General features: G+C 38.0%; 1 protein-coding gene and 1 long non-coding RNA gene across 3 annotated transcripts in view; both read left to right on the top strand.

The window, feature by feature from the left end:
- Positions 1 to 24,204, top strand: part of ISOC1 (isochorismatase domain containing 1) — a 254,158-nt gene that overhangs the window by 47,160 nt on the left and 182,794 nt on the right. The window lies entirely within an intron of this gene.
- Positions 481 to 2,064, top strand: LOC147584487 (uncharacterized). Its single transcript, XR_015250418.1, has 2 exons — positions 481 to 1,204; positions 1,940 to 2,064. It is a non-coding gene; the product is annotated as an uncharacterized LOC147584487 (long non-coding RNA).

Below are 24,204 nucleotides of genomic sequence, written 5' to 3'. Positions count from 1 at the left end.
AATAAGAACAATGGGTTTTTTTTTTCTCAAAAAGCATCATTCTTATATGTGCTGTAATTTTTATTTAAAATTTGCTTAAGATTAGATATTTAAAATACACTATGGGAACTTAAGTTATTAAAATACTTATTTCAAATACTTATTCCAAATTCTGTTCTAATATCGTTTAAATATTCTGTACTTTTTTATGAAATAATCTTGGTTCCTTTATATTTCATGCTAACATTTTAAGAAAAATGGATTTGGGGCGCCTGGGTGGCTCAGTCGGTTGAGCGTCCGACTTCGGCTCAGGTCACAATCTCGCGGTCCGCGAGTTCGAGCCCCGTGTCGGGCTCTGGGCTGATGGCTCAGAGCCTGGAGCCTGCTTCCGATTCTGTGTCTCCCTCTCTCTCTGCCCCTCCCCCGTTCATGCTCTGTCTCTCTCTGTCTCAAAAATAAATAAAACGTTAAAAAAAAAATTAAAAAAAAAAAAAAAAGAAAAATGGATTTAAGACCTAGAATTGACAAATTACAAATTTCACTTTTAAATCAACAATTGCTATTTTTACTGATCGCAGCCAATTTCTTTGTTTCCTACTTTAAGGCCCCAGAGTATTTCTCTTAAAGACACACTTAAATTCCTCTGGAAGTAAAAGGTTATACTTGACAGGAGAAAGAGAAATTATATTACCTATAAGGTATACTGCTCTAGAAAAAATGAGAAATTTTTTATTACTTATTTAAAAATACACACAATTGGAACTTTCTAGTCAATATTTATATTTTATATCTAAAAGTCTTAACACAGTCTGCTTTAATAAGGGCTGCCTGAAATGGTGCTTTTAAAAATGCAATGAAGGTGGGCACCTGGGTGGCTCAGTCGGTTAAGCGTCTGACTTCGGCTCAGGTCATGGTCTCAAGGTTCATGGGTTTGAGCCCCACATCAGGCTCTGTGCTGACAGCTTAGAGCCTGGAGCCTGTCTTCAGATTCTGTGTCTCCCTGTCCCTCTCCTGCTTGCTCTGTCTCTCTCTTTCAAAAGTAAATAAAAACTAAAAATTCAAAAAAAATTAAGAAGGCAATGAAGGTAAACAATGTAATGTTGAAGTAACAAATGTATAATGTATACATATCACTTGTTTTATGTATTTTTTAGGTTTTCTACTTACAGAGAAAGTGAAATCCTCTCAAAATTAACCACTGATGGACAGAAGTAGAGTTTTCTTGGTTAGTTTTGATAATTTTTGTATTTCAGCTTCTATTTCCTGTTTATTTATGAAGACTGTATTTTCCTCTACTTATGAGAACATCCTTTCCTCTAGTTCTTTGAGCATATTTATACTTCCTGTGTTAAATATTGTCTAATAAATTTACCATCTTAGCCAATTTAGGTTAGGTATCTACAGACTGTGGGGTTTTTTGTTTGTTTGTTTTAGCTATGTTTAACAATACTTATTGTAATTCTTGCATTTTTTTTTTCATGTGGAAAGCACATTACTGAGAAAACATTTTGTACAAACGCTAAGGTTTTTTTCTTTTGAGCATGCAGTTAAATTATTAATTGAACATTTAGGACTTGTGTAGTCCTGATTTAATGCTTTCTTAGAATCTTTGGAATGCTTAGGGAAGTTTGTCAAGCCCCTGTTACTTGGGATGTCAATTTTCAAAATGTGCTTTGCTAATCTTTAAGGACTTGGATTCAATTTGTTTCAGGTTACATTCAAAGTAGGCCTTACCTTCGACCTTGGGCCTTACTTCCAGAGTTGGCGTTTGGTCTTTGCTGAGTGCACATGATATTAATGCAGTAATAAGGAGGTGTTAATAAGATGTCTCTGCTGCTGTTTTCTTGGCAACATAAAACAAGTAAAATGATGTTTTAGCTTGTTTGGGCTATGAACTTGTCTTTATTATAAATGTTTCTGGGTTTTGTGTGAATGATATTTTGTCATCTTTTTTTTACAGCTGAAACTCTGGGTATTTAAAATGAGCATCTTTTGCACGACCTTCTTACACGAAAAACAGTTGAAACTTAATGTTCCACATCGTTCTGCCATGCATTATCTAAGTAAACCTTTGTGAGCTGCATGGCATCCATTTTGACCTGAATTTTTTTGCCCAGCGTAACTTGGGAGGCTACATCCTCTAGGACCACATGTACACAGCTGTCAGAGTGTGGTTTCTTGAATGCATTTATTTTTTTTTTTTATGTAGCTTTTTCAAGTAGGCTTAGTCAAAATTCTCCTGAGCATTGAAGACAGTGTGCTTCCCACTCAACTTTTTCTCCAACTCATGGACTTAACAGACTTTTTTTCTAGAAAGATTTCAGTTGAGGAATAGAAAGAACAGAAGATTATAATAGCTTTCTGATGACCGTCAACTTCAATTTCCTTGGCTGCTATTATATTCAGCTCCCATAGCTGGTCCTTCACATATGAATTAACCTCCAGCCTAAGGAGAGTCTGAGAGACATAGAAAAGAAGTGGCGTGGCTTTTCACCTTTAGGCTTCACCATCTTTAGGGCCCTGCCTGAATTACGTCCTGCTGGTTGAGCGCTGGCCCAGGAAGAGAATACTTTATTTTTAAAGTTTCCTCAGCCATGTATTAGAAACATCAGATACTGTGGTATTAAACAAGATGACCAATGAGGCTGTATTCCAGTTCATAGTCTACTTTGACAACCCTGCCTTGTAATGTCAGTCAAATGTGTCCCATCTTTTCCACCTTGACTGTCACAATTTCTGTCTAGGTATTGATAATTACTAGCTTGGCTTATTGACACTGATTTTCCTAGCATCCACTCTGGAACTCCAGTAATTCCTTATCCACAGAGCTATATAGAGGATACAGCATTTTAAAAAGGCAAATTACTTGGAATGTGAAATTCTCCTCTGCATTAAGTGGAAACTATACATGAAAGGAATGAAATGAGGAGGAAGAGAAAATAGCCTTGAAAGAGAACAGAAAAGCATAACGTTTTGAACAGTTGGGTTCTTCACTCCTTGAACCATACCTTTTTTTTTTTTTTTTTTTTAATTTTTATTTATTTTGGGCAGAGTACGAGTGGGGAGGGGCAGAGAGAAGGGAACAGAAGATCTGCTTCGGATCCTGAAGCAGGCTGACAGCAGCAAGCCCAATGTGGGGCTCAAACTCATGAACTGTGAGATCATGACCTGAGCCGAAGTCCAACGCTCAACCAGCTGAGCCACCCAGGTGCCCCAAACCATACCTTCTGCAGGTATGGCTGCAGACTTCTCTTTATAAGCTATATACTATATTCAGTGCAGTTTTGCCTGTTGTCTGTCCCACTGAAAACCAGCTTGCTCCCATACGATTGACTCCCTGTCTGTCCCACTAATATGGATGTCAGTGCCCATGTTGACTGCCACTTTAAGATTAACAGCTTCTGGGATGCCTGGGTGCCTCAGTCCGGTAAACATCTGACGTCGGCTCAGGTCACAATCTCGCAATTTGTGGGTTCAGCCCCATGTCGGCTCTGTGCCGACAGCTCAGAACCTGGAGCCTGCTTCAGATTCTGTGACTCCTCTCCCTGCCCACCCCACCCCCCGCTCAGGCTATGTCTCTTTATCTCTCAAAAATAAACATTAAGTATATTTAAAAAAAAAAGATTAACAACTTCATAGACCGTTCACCTGGCTTTGAATTTATTTTCTGAGATACTACTTTTTGGATTGTCTCCTCTTCCCTAATTGCCAATCCCAGCTTTATTGTGAAGGCGGTAGTGGTTAAGATTGATGGACCCAAGTTTCTGAGTACATTATTCTACAATATTCCACCTAGGTTTCCAGATTCAGGTTTCCTTTAAGTTAAAAACAAAAACAAACAAAAAACCCAAACCAAAACAAACAAAAAACACACAAAATTATGCTTCTGCATAGTTGGGCAGGGTAAAAAAATACCCAACTGGGCTATGAGATAGACTTTTTTTTTTTTTTTTTTTGCTTTCAACTTTTGAATACGTATGTATTGTACATGAATGCATGTTATTTTTTGGTGTGCTGTACACAACAGCAAGTGATTTAAACTGTGTTTCTATTTTTGGAGTGCTTTCAGTATTCCAGAGGACACAGACCATCACGATATTGAGAGTTGTTCTACAATAAAGAAGTAGAGGGGTCATTCAAGTACCTCATTGAAACCTCTCAGTCCACCAAGTCAGGTTTTTTTGTTTTGTTTTGTTTTGAGAATAATTTTTAAAAGATTTGGGTCACCAAGGAAGGAGTTAGGGTTATGTGGAAAAGATGGCAGGGACCTCAGCGTCTTCATTGGGTGGATGGGGATTATTGAGAGAAACATCAGGAAAGGTAAATGGGATCTTCTTCATGAAGACCCTTGTGAGCCTTGTAGAGAAATTTGGATTGTATCCTGATGGAGGACATGTGTATTCAAAACATCTAGTAATCTTACTCCAGCCTGGAGTCTTAATCCGTAGGTCTGAAGTGAAAGTTGCTTTCCTGCATTTGTAATATGCTCTATGTGTTGCTGATGCTGCAGGTTTGTGGCCCACACTTGAGATAGCCTTCTCCTAAGGGACATAGTAAGAATTTGAAGTAGATCATGAAATCCAATCATGACTTGTTTGTGTTCTGAAAAGATAGCTGTGATTTCAGAATAGAGAATTACCTGAATGGGGCAAGATTGCACCCAGCAAGTTTTTTTAGTAGGGTGTGTTAGTAATCCTAGTTAGATGTAACAGGGACTTAGCCTGCTAGATGGCCCCAGGGATAGAGAGAACTAAGCACATTCAGAGATGCTTAGGAGGCAAAGATGAGGATCTTGGAAATAGGTTGGATTTTGGAAGTGAAACAGAAAATAGACAATAAGGATTATTAGATTCCTGGTTTGGTCAAATTTATAGCTGCTCAATGTGACAAAGTGTCTGTGGAAAGACTGTAAAACATGCAAACAATATGAAAAGGTGCTATTTTTTTATTATAAATTAGAAATACCTGCTTATTATCTGTAAATTTAGAGATGTAATATGTTTGGCATGAATACAGAATCAAAAATAAAGAGTTTTTTTCTTTGTTCTATGGTTCAAATAGAGACTTCTCTTAAATTGTTATATGTTGACGGGCTCTGTGCTGACAGCTCGGAGCCTGGAGCCTGCTTCAGATTCTGTGTCTCCCTCTCTCTACCCCTTCCCTGTTCATGCTCTGTCTCTCTCTGTCTCTCAGAAATGAATAAATGTTAAAAAAAATTTTTTTAATTGTTAAACGTTGAGATGAGTCAATAAAATGAACTCACTTGAGTTTGGCATGATGGACCCAAGGAACTGTTAGTGATGTAGTTACCACAGGGAATGTCTTCAATTTCTCCTGGCTGTTACCTTTCAGCTCTGACTTTGTTCAGTTAGACTCTTGTGAGTGGGTAAAGGATTATGATAAAACATGTATTTCAAGATACTTTAAATCTTACTTTGCTAAATCCATTGATGTTGAAGTTTGTTTTTTTTTTTTATTTAGTAAGATTAACTTTTTTTTTTTTTTTTTTTTTTACCAATCCTCTCTGGTACAGTGGGATAGCTAATTGGGAGTAGCAACATTGCTGACTAAATAAGCTTGTCCCATTATTGTTATTTGTGCAAATTCAGTTGGTACCTGGGCTTGTCTTGCACAGATAAATGTTAGGGCTCTCAAAAAATGTTTACACTGGGAAGAGTATGTCCATGATGGAAGGTTCTTGGAAAAATTTAGTCCTTGGATTCTGCTATACCCCCCATATTTCTCTTCAGAAGAACTACATTTTGAGAGGAATCTTGTACTTGGTCAGACTGTGGTTTAGAGCCATGATGACTTCTTTGCTCAAGTCTGAGCTTTGTAACCGTTGTCATCTTGAGAGTCGTTTGGGGTGCTCGCCTCAAAGAACACTTTTTTTTTTTTCTGATTCTTTGTAAGCAATGACAAAATTAGAATGTTCAAGAGAGAAACCTAGTTTATTCTGGGTTCTAGCAAGAAGCAGAAACGGGATATGTACATACATGTGTACATATGCTTTGGGGTGTCTCTATGTGGAAGTTCATTAACAAATTATTTCACGTGGTTATGTGAGCTTAGAAGTCTCCCATTCTGCCACCTGCAAGCTAGAGAACCAGAAAGGCTGGCAGGTGTCCATCAGTCCACGTCTGAAGGCCTGAGAAGCAGAGATGCTAATGATACGAGTCTGGTCTGAGGCCAAAAGAGATGAAATGGGATGTCCCTGCTCAACTAATGAGGCAGGAAAAAAGAGACCTATCCCTCCTTCCTCTGCCTTTTTTGTGTTCAGACCCTCCTCAGATTGCTTGATGCCCACCACAGTGGGGAGGGCAGTCTACTTTATTGGGTCCACTGATTCAAATGTTAATCTCATCTTGACACATCTGCCCCAAAAGTCATCACAATAATTTAATCTACCCACCCCATGGCTCACTCAAATTGACACATAAAATGAACCACCAGTCCACATCTTATCTACTTGGCCCCCCACCACATTTCCTTAAACCATATCTAATTTCTAAATAATAATAACAAGGTCTTAATTCTGCCTATTAGGCAACAACTGTCCTGTGTACAATTGAAAATGGAGTGGCTGCTTCCCAGTAAAGGAGGTAAAATCCTTGAATAATGCTTTATCTTTTCCTTGATATCCTATAACTTACCCTAAGATGTTGAATTAATAATACTTGACTACTAAGGTACAACATCAATACATGTTATGTTACACGGTAAGGGAATAAGAGGAAAGAAAAGGTGTGTGTGTGTATTGTACAGAAATAGTCCTAATTTGTGTGATGGTCCCATGGTTGTAACTGGTATTTATGATTACTTTCTTCGCCTTCTCATTCTGTATTCCCTTTGTATTGAGGAAGCACATCAGTTGGTCTTGATTCTGAGCAGTTAGAAGTCTTCCTTGGATTGGGTTAGTGTAGTTTTCTATTGACCTTAAGTATAGGACATGATGCTACTAAGTGATGCCCTTAAGGAATTGCTTCTGTTCCAGACAAACTCTTCCTTGCTTCCATTATAGAGTAGGAGTCCAGTTTTATCTTGGTATTAGATCAATATACCCCAGTTAACAGTAAAACTCCCTTTGTGGCCAGGTCATTCGGAAACATTAGGAGCCCAAGGTGGCCAGCCAGTGGCAATCTTCCCTTCCAGATAAACGGACTCATTTTATGTCTGTTGATAGATTTCCTACCTGTGGAAATAAAACTGCTTGGCCAGCAGAGCATATTATGTCAAGAACAAAGAGCAAAAATTTTACTAGTAGATATCAAGGGTAGTACTGAGTGGTTCCACTGCCATTTCTCCTCCTTGATACTTGGAGCTATTTATTCTGGCTATTGGAAGAACAGCATTATATATTGGATACTGATTGAGAGTGTATGTAGCATTCTAGGGTATCTTGTTGAGGGCCTGCAAAGAATTGCTACTTAAATGGCACTGTAACTGAGTCATCAAAAGGCCATTACTCTGTTTTATCTAGCTAGTTGCCTTGGGGTGGTGAGGAACATAGTAAGACCAGTGAATTCTATGAGCCTGGGTCCATCACTGTCCTTCTTTTGCTTTAAAAAACTTTCCTTGATCTAAAGCATTGCTTTGTGGAATACTATGCTGATTGATAAGCCCCAGACTTCATCATAAAATTTTTTTATCTTGAGTTTTCTAATTATAATCTTTCGATATCCCTGGACATTCAGCCAAACTATTAGCTACAGTCCATGAATTGGTATATAATTGCACATCTGCCCATTTCTCCTTCCAAGCAAAGTGAAAAACCACGTGCACTGCCCATGGAGAAGATTCCCTTCCCCGTTTTCCTTCAGAGATTTCCCACAGAGAGTTATAGTGCTACAGCTGTCAACTTTAAGGTGAGACCTGCATATCCTGCAGAATCATTTTTAAACTAGACTGTCATCTTCTATCAGTGATTGTAAGAAAATATGTATAAGGCCCTAGATGGGGGCTGGGAAAGAGAAGGCACTTTAACAGGAACAGTCCTCCGGGGTTTTTGAGCCACTTCTTGGAACTTATTTGTGCCTTAAGAAGCTGCTCAGGGCTGGTCATGTGTACTTGTTCCATTTGATGATGGAGTATTGCTGTGCACACCCAACTTAATGGCTTGGTGATCAGGTATCACCATTCTAAATTAGTTGCTATTTTTTGCTCACTAGCCCTAAGCAGCTTATTGTCCTCAATATACTAGACCATTGTATATGTACTTACAGAAGGTAAAGGTGGTCAGTATCTCTCAATTAAATTATGACATATGACTGGAGAGTTGGGATAAACACTTGAGGTAGGACCAAGATTAATCAGCTAACATCATGGCATTACATAAGTGAAGGTGTATTACTGGCCTTGCCAGTTGAAAAAAATACATTTCTGGTGTCCATTATGGACAGAGATGGAGAAAAAGCTGTTTTCCAGATGAATGGCTGAATACTTGGTACCAGGGGATGTGTTAATTTGCTCAAGTAATGAAATGACATCTGGTACAGCAGCTGCAGTTGTAGTCAGTACCTAGTTAATCTTAGAGTAACCTACTGTCATTCTCCAAGGCCCATCTGTCTTTGGCTCTGGGAAAATAGGAGAGTTGAATAAGCATGTGGTGTGTAAATCTGTCTTTCAAGTCCCTGATGAGGACACCAGTCTCTGCAGTCCTTCCAGGAATGTGGTATTACTTTTGCATTATTTTCCTATGCAGAAGCAGTTGTAATGGCTTTCACTTGGACTCACTTACCAGAATAGCCACTCTGTAGGTCAGACGTTTCTAGGGTTTGGGGTTTCTACCAGTTCCTGAGTACGTCTGTTGTATTTGTACACTCTAAAACTGTGGGGAAATACTCATAGGATTGGTTCAGGACCACTGTGTCACCTGAGAGATGGACCAGAGGAAAAACTCCATTGATCTCCTGACCTCCCTAAGTCCTTGCTTTCGTGGGCCATGGTCATGTTTCATGTCTCCTGGAATTAGTGCCAATTCAGAGCCAGTGTCTAGTAGTTCCTGAAAGTTGTGGTTATTTCCTTGTATTGTTACCCTGTGAAAAGGCCAGAGGTGCCTTTTATGAAGGCTGGGTGAAATAGGAACCGTGTAAATTTTTGGTGGTATAATGAGGTCCTTGCTGGAATGAGGTCCTGGCCTCCCCTCTTGAGTCGGTTTTAGGTCTAGAAACCTCTGAGAATGAGGAGCTATGATTCTCTGTGATTGGGTTTACACTTTGGTTCATTTAACGTAGACTTTTTTGGTTACACAGATTGAATAAGAATTTAATAAGCTTCGCGTCTATTTTACTTGTAAGAACAGTAAAAGTAGCTAGTCAATGTAATAGGTTTTACATGAGTCAGATTGTTGTGATTGCTTCTGGACTCAGTATCCATTTACGCACATTCCTCAGATTTCTGTCTGTAAAAGTTACAAAGGTCTGAAAGTTCTTTTGGAGTATAACACATGTCCTCCAAGATCACACCTTTTACTTCACTGATAGGGAGCTGCTGGGGCTTGTGTCTAGTTCCAGATCCAAAAGCTGAGGAGGGCGATGGAGTGGGTCCTGAGGAGAATCACAGGAGGCCATTAGAGTTACATCAGACAATACAGTTTTCCTCACCAGAAGTGGAGGGAAGGCAGACCACTAATGGGGGTGAGGAGAGGCCACTTCTACTGACCATAAAGTCTCATCAGAATTACCGGTCCGGTATTTCCAGCTGCACTTTCATTGTAATTCAACTGATGATACGATAAGATGTTGCCCTGGATTTTCAGGAATTTCAACCCTGAGGGGATAGGAGATCAGGGTCTCCTTAGGACACACATGGTGCTCTTAGGTTATTTATGCTGTGTTCAAGCTAGGAATTCAAATCCCTAAGCTCCTCCTTTGTACCACTTTGTCCAGAAACTTTAGGAACAACCAGATGACTGCTATTTTTGGAAAATAAGAGTTTAAAAGGTATCACCCAGGTTCCTACTTTTTATAAGGGATTGGTTAGGAGTATACAATGTCGACTATTTTATGTATCTCTAATGCCACATCATGCCATGGGATATCCATGTGCTCCGTTACTAGAAATCCTGGAACCAATTTAGAAAAAATCATCTTGAAAATTCTCTTCTTCTGAAACCACTCTTGATACCTAAATCTGTAGTAATCCGCATTCTCTGGACAAAAAGAACCAATGGGGGAAATTGTATATATATGTATTCTTTGTATATATCTGAGTATATCATTTCATCATCTGTAAATATCTGTTCTCCTCTATCTGATATATATATATATGTGTGTATATACATATATATCACATACGTGTAATGGGATGTAATAGGGATGAGCTCACATGATAATGGAGGCTGGAAAGTCTCAGGATCTGCCCCCTTCCTGCTGGAGAACAGGAAAATCAAATTGTGTCATTCAGTAAGAATCTGAAGGTCTAAGAGACCTGCTGATGCAAATCCTAGTCTAGGGCAGGATGAGATGAGGTGAAATGAAATGTCCCAGTTTACTCAGTGGGGCAGGAAAAAAAAGGGGTGAATGCCTCCTTCTATGCAAGACTTACTGGATTGGTGATGCCCAACCACAATGGGGAGGGCAATCTACTGAGTACATGGATTGAAATAGTAACCTCAACTGGAAACAGTGTTATAGACACCTCTGGATACCATGTATGATTTGGACACCCACTGACCCACCCAAACTGATTCCTACAATTGACCATCACCCTGAGAAATCTATATTTTTTAGTAATCCTCTCAGCAGATGATTTTCATGTGTACACATTTGACTTCTGGCTCACATTATTCTTCCGTAAGAAATTTGATTCCCTACTGTATAAAAATTGAGTAAAATGTTCACCCAAATATGCACACTTTAGAAAGTAGGTGAAAATAATCCAATTTTAGGTTCTTGAGAAAAGAAACGTTTGGACATTTAATCTTGGAAGATTCACTGGGCTGTCTTACAAAGGAGTGCTTAAGTGGATGGGATAGTACAGTAGAAAGTGCAATTATAGAATGTCGTAGGTAAATGGAGTTCTAATAAGAAATTGTCCTGGTTATCCTTTTACTTTTTTTTTTATTTTTTGCCTTTTTTAGATTTGCTATGGTGTGCATTATTGGAAAACTTACCAGCAGGTGGTAGCGCTGTTTAACAAATACATCTCTGATCACAAAACAAGCATTTGTGAATGAATTCCTGGCTGCAGCACCATTTCAATATGTCACAATATGGAAATGTGATTCAGAAACCCTGACATCATCATTTTGCAAAAATTATCTCCTCTACTTAAAAATCATGAGTAAGACAGAGATAAAACATCACAAACCAGGACAATTATTCTTAAGGGTGAAGCAAAATGACTGTGACATCCTTGAGAAGGAAACACTGCTATGTAATGGCAAATACTTATCCTTTAAACAATCGTTGGTTATGCTCTCATTTATTTTAGGATGGCTCCTTAAGAGCAACAATGGTGGTCATCTTGTTGGATCCTAAAAGGTTGATACTCACAAATGGAAAATGATTTTCCCATTGGATATATAGTCAACTATTTTTTGACTATTTTTTAATTCCATTTTATGTCTGTGAGGTGTAAGTTGCCAAACCCAGAAGTTTGTTGGGTTTAAGAGTAGTTCTAGCTTCTGAATGCTTTTTCAGGCACAACCATTGTTTATCTAACATTTATACCTTCATGAAAGAAAGGGCTAATGTCCAAGAGAACCCCAACAACTGCAAGGTATTTTTCAGAGGAAATGGTATCTACAAGTACCGTCTGTAGTATTCAAAGTATTAGTTACATAGTATTTACTGTGTATTTACTGCTTATTTACTCAGTTTACTGAGTATTTACTTTGTGCTGAGAAGTGTACTAATGAATAAAGGGATTCAGAGATAAAGAGCCCAGACGATGCCAAAAATTAAGAACTTTGGTTCTTTTTTTTGATGTGACAGATATTTATTGATCACATTCAATAGACCACACATGCTATTAATGGCTGGGGCCATAGGCTATACAAGACATCCCTAATTCTCAAAGTTACGTCTTCTGCAGGTGAATTATAGACTACCTATAAACAAGAGCAAACAGATCAAGTACATAAGGCCAGAGACCAGAGTCAGGAAAAGGAATTCAGTCAGGTTGTTATTTACTATTTTTTCTTCCTTCCTTCCTTCCTTCCTTCCTCCCTCCCTCCCTCCCTCCCTCCCTTCCTTCCTGTTTGAGAGGGAGAAAGAGAGCACAAGTAAGGGACGTACAGAGAGGGAGACAGAATCCCAAGTAGGCTCTGTACTGTGAGTGCAGAGCCCCACATGGGGCTGGATCCCATGAACCATTAGCTCATGTTCTAAGCTGAAACCAAGAGTTGGATGCTTACCTGACTGAGCCACCCAGGCACCGTCCCCCACCCCCCCAAGTTGCTACTTATATTAAAGCCAACTTGGACAAGATGGTAGGAAAAGAGATTTTAGGTGCACAAAATGATACCTACAAAAATAGGTATTTGATGTGCAAGCAGTATAAATAGTGAATGATTATGGGCTTTGGAGTCAGAATGACCTGAAATAAAGTAATAACTCTACCACTTACAAACTGAGTGGTTACTTTGGTTTTTTTGATGGTTGGTTTCATCTTGTGTAAAAAAGAGGTAAGAAGTGGGGCGCCTGGGTGGCTCAGTCGGTTAAGTGTCCGGCTTCGGCTCAGGTCGTGATCTCGCGGTCCGTGAGTTCGAGCCCCGCATCAGGCTCTGTGCTGACTGCTCAGAGCCTGGAGCCTGTTTCAGATTCTGTGTCTCCCTCTCTCTCTCTGACCCTCCCCCGTTCATGCTCTGTCTCTCTCTGTCTCAAAAATAAATAAAGGTTAAAAAAAAATTAAAAAAAAAAAAGAGGTAAGAAGATCTACTGTATAGGCTTATTGTGAGAATTCTATGTTAAAATTAGTCAACATTAAATTCCAGATGGGGAAACAACCAATTTTATGGAGGTACCTAAAATACTTAAGTTTAGTGTCCAGCATACAGTTCCTTATATAAAGTGTGGCTTTTTATAGCAGGCAATGGGAAGTATAGATTCTTGTATAGAAGGAGGAATCAGTGAAAAGATACTTAAAAGGTCTGAGGTGCCTGGGTGGCTCAGTCAGTTAAGTGTCTGACTTTGGCTCAGGTCGTGATCTTGGGGTTCATGAGTTCAAGCCCCGCATCAGGCTCTGTGCTGACAGCTCCGAGCCTGGACCCTGCTTTGGAGTCTGTGTCTCCCTCTTTCTCTGCCCCTCCCGCTTGATCTCTCTTTCTCTCTCAAGAAAAAAAAAAAACATTAAAAGATACTTTTAAAAGGTCTCACATCAGTGTGTACAGGGTGTTTGAGGACAGAGGAAATGGAGGCAGGAGAAGGAAGGTCATCTCAGGAGTATGGAGGTCAATATGACTTTAGATTTGGATAAGGAGTTGGAGAGACTTAATGAATTGTCTATGACATCAAGGGCGAGAAAGGATTGAAAAGTGATTCTAATAAGGGAGACTGGGGAGCTGGTGGGTGGTTGTAACTTTGGCAAAAATAAGAGGTGTTTTTTTTTTTTTTTATGTGTGAGGAAAGCAAATTATTATTAGGGAAAGAAGCAGTCAGAAGACACAAAGCACCAGGCAGAAGGGTCAAGATCAACGCTGAACATTTCATTTGAAGATAATCTGCTGACTTTCAAATTGTTCATTGAAACCAGCTGCTATAGCATGGTTGAAGGGAGTAGGGGGAAAAGGAAAAAAGAAAACCTCACATAAGTATATTCCAAGAAAGATAATTTCTGGTGCTGACAGAACATTCAGGAAAGTGATAAAAGCTTCACAGCAAGCCAAACTCTGTTTACATGAACTTGGAATAGCAATTGCCCCTTTCTTTGCAGCATTTCCCCCCAAATCCTTAAAGCCCCATTCTCCTTTAACGATGTCATGACTTGAATTGAATTATAATTCCTGATACTAACACATAATAACTAATTTAGCGTCTGGCTGAGGCATGTATAGTAAGGTCAAATAGCAGGTACCTCACATTCTATTAAATTACTGTGTTCTTCAGAAAAACTTAGTTTCCCTGGGTTTGCCATATAGAATGCAATGTCTTTCTGGAACAAACTGACCACCCATAAAACCTGCAAAAAGATGGAACAGTAAAATCCTTTTCTGAGCCTCTGGGAAGAGTTCCCTAAGATCCTATCCCTACAACTGTGTCCAGAAACTATTCTGAATATTGAAGTAATAGGCAATCTTACTTCTATCAGCCTGCTTATGTCGTGCCAGTATTATCTTTTGGTATTATCTTTTTACATGAGGGTATGAGCTTCACTAAATGTTAAGAGCATTAAAGACAATAAAAAGACTATTAAAAGAGTGTCCTTTTAAGATATATAAATGTATATACACACAATATATACACACATAATGTGTATATTATGTATATATATAATATGCATATATATAATATGTATATATATAATGTATATGTAACTGATTTTGTCAACTGTATGTATTCTGGTAACTACTATGGTGTTTCATGATGTAGAACGTTTCCATGACTGAAAATACCCCAGTGTCTCTGTGCTGTCAGCCCCGTCCCCTCACTTCTGGCCATTGGCAGTCATTCCTCTGTCACTGTAGTAGAATTTCATACAAAAGGAATGATGCAATGCATACTTCTCTGTGCCTTTCACTTAGTATCATGCTTACATTGTTGTGTGTATCAGTAATTTGTTCCTTGTTATTTATTAATTTGAGAGAGAGCAAGAGAGCACGCGCACACATGCACACATGAGTGCCATTGGGTGACAGGCAGAGAGAGGGAGAGAGAGAATCCCAAGTAGGCTCCATGCTGTCAGCACAGAGCTGGATGTAGGACTTAAACTCACGGATGGTGAGATCATGACTTGAGCCGAAATCAAGAGTCAGATGCTTCATGCCCTGAGCCATGCAGATGCCCCTTTGTTTTTATTTATTAACTAAATTCCATGTTTTAAAAATTTACTAGTTTTTCCTGTATGTTTTTTTCTAGGATCCAATACTGAATGTCACATTACATTTAGTGGTTATATCTTTTTCGGTTCCTTTGGGCTATAACTCTTGCTCAAACTTGACTTGTTTTTGATGACCTTGATATTTTTGATAAGTACTGATCAGGTGGTTTAGACAGTGTCCTGTTTTAGTTTATGCAATGACTTTCTCATGGTTACGCTGAAGTTGAGGTTTTTCAGAATAGAACCACAGAGGTGATCTAGCCTATAAAAGAAACCTAGCTGTTAACATGTATTATCACTAATGTTAATTTTGAAATCTTGACTGTTTCTCAGTTTTTGCCTCTGAATAATCACTTTTTTCCTCCTTGACATACTGTGGTCGAGAGGAAAGTCATTGGAGCCTGTACTTCTCCACAGGGTGTTGTGTTCTACCTGTTTAAGGAGAGGCTATCTATGTAAATTATTTGGAAGTCTGTACAGGAGCTTCCTCTCTTATTCCTCTGTATTCATTTACATAACCATTTATTAAATTAATGTGGACTTAAATGATTTTTTTTATACTTTGGTTAACCCCACCAATATTATGTTACTCGATGACTCAAATTGTTCAAGCTTTGGCAATTGGGATCTCTTTTACTTGATGGGATACAGTATTTCACCAGGCATTGTGATTTTTGCCTTATCATTTTGTGAAGTTTTCTTCTATCTCAGATTTGCTGGCATGTTAAAAAATTTGGAATGCGTATTGCAGTTTGTCAAATACTCTTCTAACACTTGAGTTGATCAGATGGTTTTTAGTTATCTTTTTAGTTATCAAATACTGTTAAATTCTTGAACATTAAATCAGCCTGACATTCTGGGGAAACCCAGGTTGGTCGTGACTTAACCGTTTTTATAGTTTAATTTGTTGAAAATCTATGTTTTTGAGAAATATTTGTTATTTTCTGGCAATGTCTTTGTCTGATGGTGTTATCAAGGCCTCATAGAGTAAGTTAGAAAGTATTTCCTCTCTTCAATTGTTTTAAAGATTTTTCTGTAAAATTGGTATGAATTCTTCCTTAAATGTTGACTAGAATTCACCATTGAAGCAACTTGGGTATGGAATTTCCCTTTTTAATTATAAATTAAATTTGTTTAACATATGTAAGGCTATTCAGGGTATCTATTGTTGGGTGAACTTCAGTGTATATATTGCAAGGAATTTATCTCACACGTTTTTGAGTTCTCCATAAAGTTTTTCATATATTCTTATCCTTTTAATGTCTATATAATCTGTATTGATGCTATATCTTATTTCTGATATGGTGCATATCCCTTTTTTCTTTTTCAGTCTGGCCACATGTTTATCAATTTTAGTGAACTTTTCAAAGAACCACGTCTTGGTTTATTTTTTGCTATTTTTTTTGTTTTTCATTTTTACTGATTTTTTCCCCCTTCCGATATTATTTCATTTAATCTTCCTGATTTGGGTTTAAATGGCTCTTCTCTTTCTAGCCTTCAGTTGGAAGCTTAATTCATTGATTTTCATACCTTGTTCTTTTCCAATGTAGGAGCTTATTTCTATAAAGGCTTCGGTAAGTGTTGGTATCCTGTCACAAATTTGGATACGTTGTCTTTACATTTTGATTTAGAGAAAAACACTTAATAGTCTCCCTTTTAATTTCTTCTCTGACTTATGGATTATTTAGAAGTGGTCTATACCACATGGCTTATGTACCATAAAATTGTTCCATTTGGGGGGCACCTGGGTGGCTCAGTCACTTAAGCGTCTGACTTCAGCTCAGGTCATGATCTCGGTTTGTGAGTTCAAGCCCTACATTGGGCTCTGTGCTGACAGCTCAGAGCCTGGAGCCTGCTTCAGATTTGGTATCTCTCTCTCTCTCTCTCTCTCTCTGCCCATCTCTAATTTGTGCTCTCTCACTCAAAAAAGTTAAAAAAAATTTATTAAAAAATTCTTCCATTTAAGCTTAAAATTCAATGGTTTTTTTTTTTAAGTTTACGTAAGTACACAACAATCACCACTGTCTAGTTTGTCCACATTTCTGCTGTCTAAAAAGATTCCTAATGTCAATTTGCAGTAAATCGTGGTGCTTATTGTCAGCTCTTGGCAATCACTAATCTACATTCTGTCTGTAGAGAATCAACTTTTGTGGGCATTTTCTCTCAATAGAAGTATAATGGGTTATTTAGAAGTATGTGATTTATTTTCTATTATTTGTGAATTATCTGAATTTCCTTCTTTGGTTGATTTGGAATTGAGCTTTATATCATTTTGATTTTTAAAAATTTGAGATAGGATTTATGGTCTGTTTATATAGAGTATTTTGGAGACTGCTCCATCTGGATTTGAAAAGACTGTATGTTCTGTGGTGAATGGAGTGTTGTACAGATAACAGGTAAGGTAGGTTGATAGTGTTGTTCAAGTCTATATACCTGCTGGTTTCCTATCTAGTTGCTTTCTTCATTATTGAGAGTATAGTACTGCAATCTACAATTGTTGAAATCTCTCTCTCTTCCTTCAATTCCATCATTTTCTTTATTTTGGTTTTTGGAGATAGTATGTTAGATTCATAGGTTTATATATTTTGTATTTTTGTTAAATTGACCATTTTAGCATTTTTTTGGTCTGACACTGTATTTTTTTTCTTTCTGATACTAGTATAGCTATTGTGGTTTCTGCTAGCCTAATAGAGCTTTCTTCATTTTTTACTTTCAGTCTTTTTGTGTAATTAAAACTGAATTTCTCTTGGAGAGATAGTACAAGTGTGTCATATTTATATAGTTTGAATTTTGTGAATCTATGCATTTTGATTGGAAGATTTAATCCATTTACATGGAGTATAATTATTGATATGTTTGAATTTTTAAAAATATTTTTAATGGTTTTTTTCATTTTTGTTTGTGAGAGAGAGAGAGACAGAAAGTGAGCAGGTGAGGGACAGAGAGAGACACAAACACAGAATCCGAAGCAGGCTCCAGGCTCTTAGCTGTCAGGTGGGGCTCGAACTCACGAATCGTTAGATCATGACTGGAACCGAATGGGACGCTTAACTGACTGAGCCACCCTGGCGCCCCGATATGTTTGAATTTCTGTCAGCCATTTTGCTATTTGATACTCCTCCTTTACTACTTTATGTTGGATTAAGTAGATCTGTTTTCAGATATCACCTAAAAATTGTTTTGGGGGGTTAGTTTTTCAGTGGTTCCTTGAAAATTATAATATACATGCTAATTTAAAATCAGCTTCAGGTGAATACTAACCTAAGTCAAATTAAATAAACTTTGTTCATATATAGCTCCCTCCCCTCAGTTATCCTTTGGGCTAGTCTTTTTTTTTTTTTTTTTCTTTTTTTTAAAGAGAAAGTGAGAGAGTGTACAAGCTGGGAAGAGGGGCAAATGGGCAGACGGGTAGGGTGGGGGGAAAGAAAAAGATAGAGAATATATATTAAGCAGGCTCCATACTCAGACCAGAGCCTGATGCAGGGCTTGATCCCACAAATCGTGAGATCATGACCTGAGCTGAAATCAAGAGTCAGACACTTAACCAACTGAGCCACCAAGGTGCCCCTCCTTTGTAATATTCTTATCATAAATATTATATTTTAAAATACTAGGCTAGAAGTTATGAAAGAGTTTGATCATTTTTATTATACATTTCTTATCAGTCAAGAGAGAAAAATATATTCAGACTTGGTTTCATATGTAGCTAACAAATACCTTTACTGGTGCTCATAATTTCTTCCTGGATCTAACTTACTTTCTGATGCCATTTGCTTTTTGCCTGAAGGGTTTCTGTATTTCTTATAAGTCAAGTTTGCCAGCAATGAATTTTCTCAGTATTTGGTTATTTGGAAACGTCTAAATTTATCCATTTGTTAAAGAATACTTTGGGACCCATGGGTGGCTCAGTCAGTTAAGTGTCTGACTCTTGATTTCAGCTCAGATCATGATTTCAGGGTCATGGATGAAGCCCCGTGTTGGGCTCAATGCTGATCTCTCTCTGTCTTTCTCTAATAATAATAATAATAATAATAATAATAATAATAATAATGGTTTGAATAAAGAATTCTTAATTGCCCTTTTTAAAATATCTAGGCCATAGTGTTGCTAGGAGAATCTAGACTTGTTTTCAGAAGTAGTCTATAATAATTTTCTGTTGAACATAACAGTTGCATGGAACACCAGCATCATAAAGTTAGTCACCATATGGATCAAGACCAAAACAAAACTGTGTAGTCATATCTGAACACAGATATTAAAAAAAGAAAACATTGCCCAAAACACACAAATACCCAGACCTTTCCTTCCCATGATTAAAATGATTAATATGAGTGACTTCTGCCAGTTCATCAAGTACAGGTTTGCCTCATTTCATTCTTTCTGTTTCACAGATAAGAGCTTTTAAGATAGAATCATAAAATTTCCTCCCCTGTGTGGCATCATGTAATCCCTAGCCAAGACCTCTTCTTTGAGCCCTCTTCCAAAGCATCCAAATCCTGTTACACCCTCTTACTGAGACACTTCATGGTTCCCCATGGTGTGTGGTCTCCCCTGCCATTGGAACAGGTTATAAAGCTAACTTTGTTCAACTATAGGTGAGTTACTTGTCTCTTTGGCTGATGAGCATTGTCACCTGAATTAAAAAGGATGAAGGTTATGGGGCACTTGGTTACCTTGGTCATTAAGCAAAGTTCATGAGTTCAAGCCCCACCTCAAGCTCTTTGCTGACAGCGTGGAACCTGATTGGGGTTCTCTCTCACCTTCTCTCTCTGCTCCTCCCCTGCTTGCTGTTTCTCTCAAAAATAAATAAATTTTAAAAAGAAATATGAAAGTTACAATGGGCAAAGACCTACTACGTAATTACAAACAAAACTAAGTAATGGATCATAATATTAAAAAATTTTAATTCGAGGTAAAACCTTAAATTAGCTTAATATAGGTGAATAAAAAAGGATAAAATTTATAATTAAAATCGAACTTCAAAGTCTGTAGATACTTCAAAATGGCATAAACATGAGTAAAGTTCTTCGTGGAATATTCTTGCTTTCTAGATTAGCAGTGAGGAATTTCTTTAGTAAAGGGTCAAAAAGCAAATAGTAAATATTTTCAACTTTGCAGGTCAGATTTCTATTGTAAGCACTCACCTTTGCCATTGTGCTGTGAAAATAACCATCAACAATACACAAATGTGTTTGAAGAAAACTGTATTTATGTACATGAAACTGGAATTTTATGACTTTGACGTGGCACAAATGGTGGAAATTATTTTTAGCTCATGGAATGTGCAAAAATAGGAAAGGGACCATATTTAGTCTGTGTGCCTTTCTTGACACCCCTTCTCTAGGTAATGATTGGCTCCCTACCTCTCATCTTTACTATAATGTCACCTTCTCAGTAGAGGTCTTCCCTGATTTCCTTTTAAGAACAGCACCCTACCCCCCCCCCCCCACTTCCTTCTCTTCTTTTTGTTCCCCTATTGAACTTATCGTTAAAGGACCTACACATTTTATTCATTTGTTTGTTGTTAGACACTCCTCATTAGAATGTACAGTCCTTACATGTTAGAGTTTTCATTTTTGTTAACTGCATCCTCACCTGCTATGAAAGTGTTGAGTGTATTGTATGCTCCTACTCAGTATGGTCCTAATACAACGAATAAATGAGAACCTATGAGAAGAATCATAGCAGCAGATGTTAGTAGTCACCTGGCTCCAGGGGTGGTCATACTTCATTGTCTCCAGTTTGAGAACCCACGTGGAAGATACCTTTACCTCACAGTCATGACAGTGAAAAGATTGAGCTTTTATTTAATAGTCTGAGATACTGGAAAAGATTGTTCAAATTAGGGAATATAGCCTAAAAATCCCGTTTGGACTACAGTTTTTTGTTGTTGTTGTGTATCCCTCATAGCCATCTGGTGAAAAGTGACAGGGAGGATTAGATCAGCTATAGATAGATAGGTAGTAGTGGTTGCCCTACAGGAAGAGGACTGGACGTTTAACTGAGAATTGACTTCCACTTCGATTGGTTATATAACATTTAAAGAGGAGGCTCCAGACTTTTGATATGCTAGAGTCTTAGCATGCCAATCTCATAAGAAGATGTGGGTGCAGAAAGCTTCTTTTGAGTGCGTGTTTGCCTGGTGAACACACTTGTTCAGAGGGTTGGCTTGGAAAGTGTGATCTACTTCATGCAGACCTAAGGCCGCTTGAAACCACTTCTGGGTTAGATATAAATATAATCATTTTTTATCTTTTCTTTGATTTTACATGTAAATTTTTAGAGTATAGATGAAAATACAAAGTATATCAAAGTAAACAAATCAGAATGTTGGATACCAAAGAAAAATGTTTGTGATTATCTATATTTTTATTTCTGCAACAAGCAAGAATATTGTGTATTCATTTTTAAAGCATTTTCTAATTTTCTTAGAATGTTAATAAATGAGCAAAGTTGTTGTGAATTTTTACTACTGACAGATTGTTGAGCGGTAGAAGACATTGCAAGTATATACTCTCCTGGTTTAAAAAATGGCCCATGCCTGTGTTTGGAAGGACAGAATTCAGAGGCCAGTGTCCCACCTCCTCTTGGAAAGGAACTATCCCTTGTTTTCCCTTTCAGAACAGAATTCAAAAGCTTACAGAGAAGGCTGTTAACATAAATGCAGGGAACACTGCCTACTGTCAGATGATAAGGAACAGTGAGGAGGGTAAGTACCTAGGGTACCTGCCATTAAAAAGCACAACAGCCGTTCAGTAATTGTTAGACAGTCATTCACCTACTAAAGAACATTGAAAATGTAGGCCTGGTCTTGCCATTCTTCCAATTTATTAAGAGCAGATGGCAATCTAGGTTTGTATATGAGATCTACCCATTTTTTTAAATGTCAGTTCATTCACTCAAGATGTTTTAAAATTCTGTATAGGTCAAATAAAATACCATGTTGGACTTAATCTTCTGGTTTCCTGCTTGATGGGACCCCTGAAGAAGATGATTGATCAAAGCACTTTGTTTCACATGATTCTAAAGTTACAGTGCAATTCCAAGTTGATAGTATCGGGGAGGAATAATGGAGGGTAGGATATATACCTGAGCACATTTGTGCTCCTATAGTCTTAAGACTCTATCTAGATAAATAGATCTTTTCTTAGATCTTAAGCATAGTTCTATAGATTATAGATAAATTCACCTCTTGTCACGGGATCGTCTTTAGCAATGGCAGTCTCTTGGCACTATGGGAAAGGTCATTTCAGATAGTATAAACCTTTATATCACAATATACATCTACAACTTTGTGAAAGGAAAAATAGCGTGATAATTGTAAAAAATGAAGTGATAGGTAACTAATTAAAATAGTGTAATTGAAACCATGCTTACAGAACAAGATAAGTTAAATAGATTCTTGAAGCCTTTCAAGGGAAATAAATCTTATAGCATGGTTTCTATAAGAATAAATTCCAAGTACTCAACTATTTATATTCCAAGGAACACTTAAAATACAGCCCTTTCATAAACTAGAGGCTGCTGCCTGCCTGTGGTCTCTTCTCCCAGAGAACAAGATTTGGCTACAAGGAACATTTTCGCTGTTCTTGGACCGTTGTGTAGCTATTGAGCCAAATTATTTATAAAGGAAAGAAAAAAGAAAACATGAGCTGAGGGTGGCCTATGGAATGCTACCTGGGTGCCTTACAAACACACGACTGCCCTGAATTTGAAAAGACTGACATTTATATTTCCTTTTCTCCTCGCCTCCTGATAAAAAGCTTCTCTGTTCCTTCTAGGGGATACTTGATCAGGCTCAGCAAAGAATGACCCCACACAGACCTAACTGGGACCCTTGGGCAGCTGACCAGACTTCACAGGCAATTCATCCAGCCCTTCCTTTTACCTCTGAGGCATGATTTTCCTCCCTGACACTTGGTAGAGGCTGAGACAACTTCGCAGTTTTTAGTATGTGTCAGTAGTGTCTGTAGAAATGTGTCAGTCTTGGATAACACATTTCCCTAATTCTACCTTCTACATAGTACCTCTGTTTAAAATATATGTGAATGTGTAGATAAATTTCCATTTACTTCATTGCTTTTTCTTACATCCTGCGAAGTTAAGACCATATCCTAAATTTTTAATAGCTTTTAAAAAGCTTCTTAGTATGTTTCTCTCTGATATTAAAGTGTTAAGTAATAATCTTTTAACCCAAAGCATGATATAAGCACTTAAATTTTTGGCCACGTAAAAATACTCACATAATCAAAATACTCTTCTTGCTTTATTGCAGCCTGTGGATCCACCCATCACACTAATAGTTGTATCTTCTTTTTTTTTTTTTTAATTTTTTTTTCCAACGTTTATTTATTTTTGGGACAGAGAGAGACAGAGCATGAACGGGGGAGGGGCAGAGAGAGAGGGAGACACAGAATCGGAAACAGGCTCCAGGCTCTGAGCCATCAGCCCAGAGCCTGACGTGGGGCTCAAACTCACGGACCGTGAGATCGTGACCTGGCTGAAGTCGGACGCTTAACCGACTGCGCCACCCAGGCGCCCCTAGTTGTATCTTCTTAAATGTACTAGCCTATCACTTATCTCCAGGCTTTGAGGTGTCTTTATTGTTTCTGACTTTGAAACTCTGTTCTAGTTTATTGTAGATTTTTCAGGTTCTGCCTTTTCACAGTGCTGGTGTAAAGTGGAGGTAGATTCTAATACCAACAAGTTTCATCATTCTCTCCAGTGTGTGCTATCTCTTGGAAAAAGTAAATTAAGTCCCGTTTCAGACTCGCAAGCTTTACCCTGCTCCCATGTTGATATAAGAGACAATTTCTACAACTAATTCAGTTCCTTGTCTCCTTACAGCCAATCTAAATCTGCCTCTCCTTTAAGATTAGGTTTTCCAGTCCCTCCCTGGGAAATTTAAAAAATTTTAATCTCAGCAAAACAAAAGCTTTTTCTCAATAGCTCTTTGGATGCTGGGTTCATCATACCCATACATGGCTATTGGCACTTTTACCTTGACATGTCTACCTAGCTCATTTCCTCGAATTAAAGGATGTCTCCCCGCTCCCAAGAGCACTGGCCTCACAAAGATGATTTATCACAAGGGTCCTGAAAACTGCCTTCCCTTGAATATTCAAATTAGAAGCTTCATTCATAAAGAGCTGTAGAAGAGGGGCTCCTGGGTGGCTCATCGGTTAAGCCTCAGACTTCGACTCAGGTCATGATGATCTCACACTTCATGGGTTCAAGCCCTGTGTC

The sequence above is a fragment of the Puma concolor genome, chromosome A1 (assembly GCF_028749965.1).
Source record: "Puma concolor isolate L17-30 chromosome A1, mPumCon1.1.hap2, whole genome shotgun sequence".
Lineage (NCBI taxonomy): Eukaryota > Metazoa > Chordata > Mammalia > Carnivora > Felidae > Puma > Puma concolor.
The sequence above is the reverse complement of the archived record's forward strand: the minus strand, read 5'-3'. Positions and strand labels throughout refer to the sequence as shown.